Source organism: Chrysochloris asiatica, unplaced genomic scaffold (assembly GCF_000296735.1).
Source record: "Chrysochloris asiatica unplaced genomic scaffold, ChrAsi1.0 scaffold00069, whole genome shotgun sequence".
NCBI lineage: Eukaryota > Metazoa > Chordata > Mammalia > Afrosoricida > Chrysochloridae > Chrysochloris > Chrysochloris asiatica.
Window position 1 is genome coordinate 6061 of NW_006408587.1, and position 8117 is coordinate 14177.

The window sequence follows — 8117 nt, forward strand, 5'->3', positions numbered from 1 at the left end:
CAGCCAAACAACACCAGTCGGGTAGAAACCAAAAAAAAAAAAAAAAAAATCAAACGATGGGGGAAAAGAAAAAAAAAAAAAGAAGGGGAGGGGCTGAGGAAAGAGAGAGAAAAAAAAAAAAGTGTAGCTTAATGTAAGTAAGTCTTTAGTGTTCTACCTCTCTTTCAGTCCCTTCTGTGCTCTTCTCCTTGTTGGTATGCTGTGGAGTCGATCATGAGCCACAGTGACGCAGTACAGGGTTTCCAAGGATCAGCTGGTGGGCTCGAACCACAGTCCTTGCAGTTCAAAAGGCTTTGCAGTCAGCTTCAGAATGACTGCTTTATTATTGGTGGTAAACTACTACTCAAGGGTGTCTCAATTTGGGCTGGCCTCTGCTCTTGAATAAGGCGGGCTCTAATCACAAAAAAAAGGGGGGGGAGGGGCAGAGGAAAACAGCGTGGCTTAATGTAAGTAAGTCTTTAGTGCCCTAACTCTCTTTCGGCCCCTTCTGAGCTCTTTTCCTTGTTGGTATGCTGTGGAGTTAATCGTGACCCACAACGACCCAGTGTAGGGTTTCCAAGGAGCAGCTGGTGGGCTCGAACCACAGTCCTTGCAGTTCAAAAGGCTTTGCAGTCAGCCTCATCAGGACTGCTTTGTTATTGGTGGTAAACACCTACTCAAGGGTGTCTCCATTTGACCTGGCTTCTTTTTCAGCCCCTACTGAGCTCGTTTCCTTGTTGGTAAGCTGTGGAGTTAATCGTGACCCACAGCGACCCAGTATCTGAGTGGTTTTTTGTTTGTTTGTTTGTTAAAAAGCTAAAGGCAGAGAAATACTATTAACTGATGGTACACGGAGGGGATTATAATCATTGTAATGAAACAAGGTGTATGATTTGTTCAATGTAAAACTAATGATATGCCCTGTAAACTTTCACTCAATCCACAATGAAAACCTTAAAAAAAAAAAAAAAAAAAGCTAAATTTCAAACTGAACTGAACATGCAGATCACTTATAATTGTTTTTAAAACAATATTTTCTATAAAAGACCTGGTATCAGGTTTGAACACATATTTTCATCTACTGCTTCTATGCAAAGGGCAATTTTCAACCTCTTTCCTAAAGGCTTTTCTAACATTCATTAAATTCTGAATATTTCTAACTTAAACAAAATCTTCAGTTCAGTTCAAACTTTCCCCACATTGATTTCACTCATAGCATTTCACTTTGGAATGAGTTTTCACATGTTTGGTAAAGGATACATTTTGTTTGTAAGATTTTCCACATTCACTGTACTCATAGGGTTTCTCTCCAGGTGGGATCTCTGATGTATAACAAGCTGTGACTTCGCACTGAAGGCTTTTCCACATTCACTACATTTATAGGGTTTCTCTCCAGTGTGGGTCCTCTGGTACACAATAAGGCGGGCCTTTTGGCTAAATGATTTCCTATATTCATTACATTCGTAGGGTTTCTCCCCAGTATGAATCCGCTGATGATCAATAAGTCCTTGTTTATGACTGAGAACCTTCCCACATTGATTACATCCATAGGATTTCACTTTAGCTTGAGTTTTGTCACACTTGGCAGAAGAAGAGCTATGGCTGGATAATTTCTCACATTTCTTCCCAGTCTCAGGTTTATCTTTTTTTGTAGCAGGTAAACTATGGCCGAGTGATTTCCTGTGTTCTTTAGCTGCATTAGGTTTCTTTTTTACACAGTTTCTTATATGAACAGGCAAGTCGACATTTTGTTTCAAACTCTTCCCATGTAAACTAAATTTAAGAAGTCTCTTTTTGGAAGGAACATGTTTTGCATAGCAACCCTGCATAGAGTTTCAGAAGAATGGCTAGTGAGCTTGAACCACCAACCTTGCAGTTCAAACTGACCTTGCAGTCCAGCGCATTAACACACAACACCAGACCAGGACTGAATAGTATAGCAGATTCTATTATTGTTTCTGGACCCTAATAGTTGGTCATGTGGAATTCAGTCCTCTTCCCTATGGAAGCATTACATCTTCCTGTCCTCTTGAACTTGGGAGTGGCCAGGAAATCTGCTCTAGTCAATAATATGTGAATAAAAAGAGAGAACTACTACTTGTAATCAGCGATCTTAGGAGGCATCATGCAGGTGCACACATCCTTTTTCCCTTTGCTATGAGACTAGCATGTTCCAGACAGGAACTGCTCCTATAGCCTGGATCTCTAAATAAAGATAATGTGGAACTGGATTGCAGGTTGAACAAGGGGTCATGTCTTAATGAGGCAAACCTTGGTGTAAGTTAACGTGGTATTACCAAACACCCATAAGTAATTGTCTCACTATATGATGAACCCTCCATAGGAACTTCTCATGTGGAGAGATTCAGAGAAGAAAAAGATATCAGAATCTCCAAGGTTAGAGAATCTTTGCAGTTTGAATGGTACTTCCCCCAGGGGTCTCTGATAATTTTCTATTGCTACTTCCTCGCTAATAAAGAAGGATCTTAAGGGTTTAAAAAATGATTTACTGATTTTACTTGAAAAATTCCCAAGTTACCAAACTACTAGCTTAACTCCATTGGCTACAATTTGCTTATGTCTCACTACTTCACCCAGACAACCTTGACTAGGTCTCTTCCTCCTTTTCAACCATGGCTCTTCTCCTTTTTCTAACTTGGAGATCATGTTTGGTTGGGGAGTTTCATACCCTGCTAATAGGAAATGGCAGAAATTGAATGTGGAGCAATAAACACCCCAGAAACCAACCCCTGACATTTGAGCTTCAGGACCCTTACATTTTCAGTGTAGATGTACCTTACTTCAGCCAAGTCCACCATCCTTTCCAAATGTGGGGGTACAAATATACTTTCTAGTACCCCAAAAGGATTCAAACTCTTCAACCCATAAAAATCAAGGCCCATCTTATCAAGGACTTCAAAGATACAGTATTAGAGTCTCACTGAAGGCACAGTTTGAATTACAACAGAATTGTCCTTACCCATTGAGGCCAGGTTGCTGTAGTTCTCAAGCATCACGTCCTTGTACAGGTTCCTCTGAACAGGATCCAGCTGCTCCCATTCCTTCTGGGTAATGGCCATGGTTCCATCTTTGAATGTTACTACTCCCTGTAATAGCACATGACGTTCTTTGTCAATCTAATGTTATCTCCATTGAGAGGGTGACTGACTGCACAATATTGACAAGATGACAGAGATGATGGAAGCCTATTCTCTACCCAATTCTGCATTAGGAAACATATATACACATACATATAAAGACTATTGTAACTTTAAGAAGATAAGTGAAAACTTACAAAAAACCAAAACAAAACAAGATCCATTTTTATCTTTTATTTTGTAACAATGAAAGCTCGAAGGCTGTGGGAAAATATTTATAGAGTTCTCAGGCAGAGTTGAAACTTTTGATTTTTATAACCAGTCAAAATATCATTCATGGGGCTGTGTGCTGACAACCGAGGGGCAGGCTTGTGGGGTATACCCTTTGGTTGGTTGATGATGTATGGAGGGGACTGTAACCATGGCAATGAAGCGATATACAATAGGATGAATGTAAAGCTAATGTTCTCCCATGTAAACTGTCACATGATGCACAATAAATTATATATATATATATATAATTCATGTTGGGGAGCAAGAGAAAAACATTTTAGGCATGCAAGGATACTGAAAATATGCTACGTGAATACTTTATAAAGAAGGAGAAGATCAGGATGAAGGAAAATATATGAGGCAAGGAGGAGAAGGTGAAGATGAAAATATTTTTTGAAAAAATAAAGTAAATTGGAATAGAGATTTCAAGATTCAGAAAAACTTAATATACAAGAGAGATCACACAGACTTTGTATGGGTAAGTGCTTTGATATGTATATTTTCACCACAATGAAGAGAAAGGGGGCAATGAATAGTAAAAAACAGTAAAATGTCTAGTTAATCTATGTAACTTGTTAATATGCATATACAATTGTTATGAATGTATCCCTGAAATCAATTAGTATAACATAAGAACAATAAGCAGAATTAAACTTTCAAACCCTAGGATAACTAGGAGGGTAGAGGGGCAGAGAAGAATTTAAAGCATGTTATTTAAGTTCTTCTATTTGGTGTTGTTAAGTGCCCTCCAGTCGATTCCAACCCATAATGACCCTGTATAGAGTTTCCAAGGAGCTGCTGGTGTGCTTGAACCACCAACCTTGCAGTTCAAATGACTTTGCAGTCTGATGCAGTAGCCCACAGCGCCACACCAGGACTCCTGTTAGGCATGTGAAAAGAACAGTGAAGAATTTTGCTATAATAAATATTGTACGTTCAAATATATTTGTTTAACACTTAGTGATAATATCTTACAGCCAGCAAGTCATCAATAAATTACCTGTGTATGTTACCAGTCCCTAACTCCAAAGACGTCCAGACACTGGCTCCCAATAGCCCTCCAACACTGAGTCACTAGTTACCAATCCCTGAGCTGTCACATCCCTCCATAATTACTGAAACCGTGATTCTAAAATGACTGACCCAACCAAACCTCCCAACTACTAACAGCAACAGGTCTCTCCAGTTACTTGCTCCCAAAGACACACCAATCACATCAATCAATTTGAAATCCTTCAATTACTGGAACCTTGATTTTCACCAATGCCTTCAGTGTTACTTGGACTTCTTCAGTACCATTGGTTCCTGATCATAAGGTAACTCTTGAGATGAATGAACACCGACCAATTCATTTTGATAAAGTAACTGTGTATTTCTTCTATCCTCTTTGGCTGTTTCCTACATCATTCAATATTTTGCTGATAGAATCCTTCAATGTTGCAAGTCAACGCTTGAAATTTTTTCTTCAGTTCTTTCAGCTTGAGAAATGCTGAGCGTGTTCTTCCATTTTGATTTTTTAACTCCAGGTCTTTGCACATTTCATTATAATACTTGACCTTGTCTTCTCAAACTGTCTTTTGAAATATTCTGTCCAACTCTTTTACTTCATCATTTCTTCCAGTCACTTGTAGCATCTCTATACTGGAGAGCAAATTTCAGTCTTCTGACATTCATTTCAGTCTTTTATTTCTTTCCTGTCTTTTTGGTGGCCTTTGGTTTTCTTCCTGTATGGTGTTCTTGATGCTATCACACAATTCTTCTGGTCTTTGAAAATTAGTGTCTAATGCATAAACTCTGCTATTGAGATGGTCTATAGATTACGGTAGGATATATTCAAAGTCATATTTTGGCTCTTGTGGAGTTGTTTTAATTTTATTCAACTTCAGCCTGAACTTGCATATTGAACAAGTGATTCTTTGTTCCACAATGGGTACCCTGGCCTTGTTTTAGCTGATGATATTGAGCTTCTCTATCATCTCTTTACACAAATTTGATTCCTATGAATGCCATCTGGAGAGGCCCAGCTGTATAGTCACATTTAATGTTTTTTGAAAAAGGTATTTGCAAAGAATAAGTCATTGGTCTTGCAAAATTCTATTATACCATCTCCCACATCATTTTTATCAGTAGGGCCATTTTTTCCAAATACTGATTCTTCTTCCTCTTTGTTTCCAACTTTCACATTCCAATCACCAGTAATTATCAATACATCTTGATTGCATATTGGGCCAATTTCAGATTGAAGAAGTTAGTTTGTTGTTATGTGCCATGGAGTCAGTTCCAACCCATAGCAACCCTGTATAAGGTTTCCAATGAGCAGTTGCTGAGCTTGAACCACAAACCTTGCAGTTCAAACCAGTAGAATTCTTCAATTTAATTATTACTGGCTTTAGTGGTTGTTGGGTAAATTTGAATAATAGTGGTATTAACTGGCATAATGATATGATCCTATCATAGACAGCATTGTATTTCAAGATAGATCTTGAAATGTTCTTTTTGATGACGAATGTGACGCCATTCCTTTTGAATTTGTCATTACTGGCATAGTAAACCATATGATTGTTAGATTCTAAATGGTCAATACCAGTCCATTTCAGCTCTGTTGTTAAGTGTTATCCAGTCGATTATGACTCATAGTGATCCTGTACAGGGTTTCTGAGGAGCAGCTAGTGGGTTTGAACTGCCAACCTGTGGTTCTCAGTCCAGTGCTTATCCTACAGCACCTAGTGTATCAATCGTTATGCACTCCATTTCGTTTTTTACAACTTCCAATTTTCCTCAATTCATATTTCGTAGACTCCATGTTCCAACTATTAATGGATGTCTGCAGCTGTTCTTCTCGTTTTGAGTTGTGCCACGTCAGGAAATTAAGGTCCCAACAGCTTAACTCTATCCACATCTTTAAGGTGAACTCTACTTTGAGGGGATAGCTTTTTCCTAGTCATATTTTAAGTGCCTTCCAAGCTGAGGGCTCACCTTCTGACACTACATTAGATAATATTCAACTACTATTCATAAGGTCTCCAGTGCTTAACCATTCAGTTAATGGTTCGCCTCTCCTTCTTCCTAGTCTGTCTTAGTGTGGGTGTTCCATTATAACCTGTCCACCATCAATGACAGTGCTGGAATTCAAACACCAGTGGCATAGCTTCCAGCATCATAAGCCACCACAGTGTAACAAACTGACAGATGGATGGTGGCATTAACATCACAGAAGTGTGAATTTACAAGACACAGGATACCTATTGACCTTTTCTCCCCAAATGGCAAAAGGATCATCTACAATCCCCAGAGATACCTCAACATTAATTCCCTACAAATTCCACCAACCACTATGTACCCAGATTCCTTCATTATACATCATAGCATATTAATTACTGACCCTCAAAGACAGCATTAATCAGACTTCCACAAACATCACCATGGTGACCACCAGGTGCCAATCTATGATACTCACAAATATTCCCAATCACCACACTCCCTAATCCCGAGCATTGCCCTTCAGTGACAAGCCAGTCTCTCTCATCTGTGCTGGCTGATTCCCCTAAACACCTGAAATCGCAGACCCCACAGACCTCCTCAATCTCACCAAAAACCAAAACAAAACAAAACCAAAAACGCTCAGCCACCATCCGCATAGCAGCTTTCCAACCCTTTAATAGTTCAGTGACTTCCACAGATTCCCCAACACCTTTTCCACAGATCCCTCAAAACACTTATTTCCCAAAACAGCAGCAGTCATTGACCCACAGATGACTAACCCCACAGCCCAAGAAGCAAGCTCCGACGCTCCAGCAGTGACTCCCCCAATTCCCAAATCACAGATCTTCACAGAGCATCCTACACTACCGCAGCCGTCCAATCGGCGCTGTTGAGACACACCAGGCGCTCTTCGGAAACCCTATACAGGGTCGCTATGAGTCGAAGCCCACAGGATGGCACTACATCAACAATTAAACGACTATCTTTCACCGACAAACCGCACAAATCATCTCAGGGTCGGCCCCTGCCTAAATCATCACCCTCACCGGAGCCTTGCTTTCAGACTCGGACAGAGCCCTCTCTGCTGGACACAGGGCCTCTTCGCCCATTCCCGGACTCCTGTGGTTCACTGTGTCTGGCTTTGTCACAACCTAGTTGCAACGCGAGGCCGACATTGAGACCGCGGGGGTCGCGGTCACAACCGATCTAGCAGCTGCAATGACCTTAAGTAAGCACTTGTGCGTGCCGCCATCTTGACCACCGCGCTGCTGTACAATGGAGCCTCCAGTCTGTCCCCCTCCCGCTAGTGAGGTGGGAGTGGCGAGGGGCCTAGAAGGTCTTTGATTGGTGGGATGGGACCGAAAGGCAAACAAGTTCGTCCACTAACAGCTGGAAGGCCTTTGGTCCATCTCTGGCTTGGTTCTTGCTTGAATACAATGGAATTTGAAGTTTCTTTGGCACTCTTGGATAAGCACTAGATTGGGTCGGTTCAAACCTGTTAGCTTCTTGGCAGGAGAAAGTTTCTGTTCCCGTAAATGCTTAACAGGATTGCGATGAATCAATATCAACGCGATGGCTGTGAATTTTTTAGGTGTTGTTTATTGTCGTGTCCAACCCCTCCCCCCCCCCCCCCCCGCAGTAATCTAGTCATTCAGCTTACTGGAAACTGAGAATTGCAATATTGCAATGCCTAGTACAGATTCCAGAGAGCTAGGATCATTAACCACCACTCATCTGTCAGTTTGTCGTACTGTGGTGGCTTGTGAGTTGCTGTGATTCTGGAAG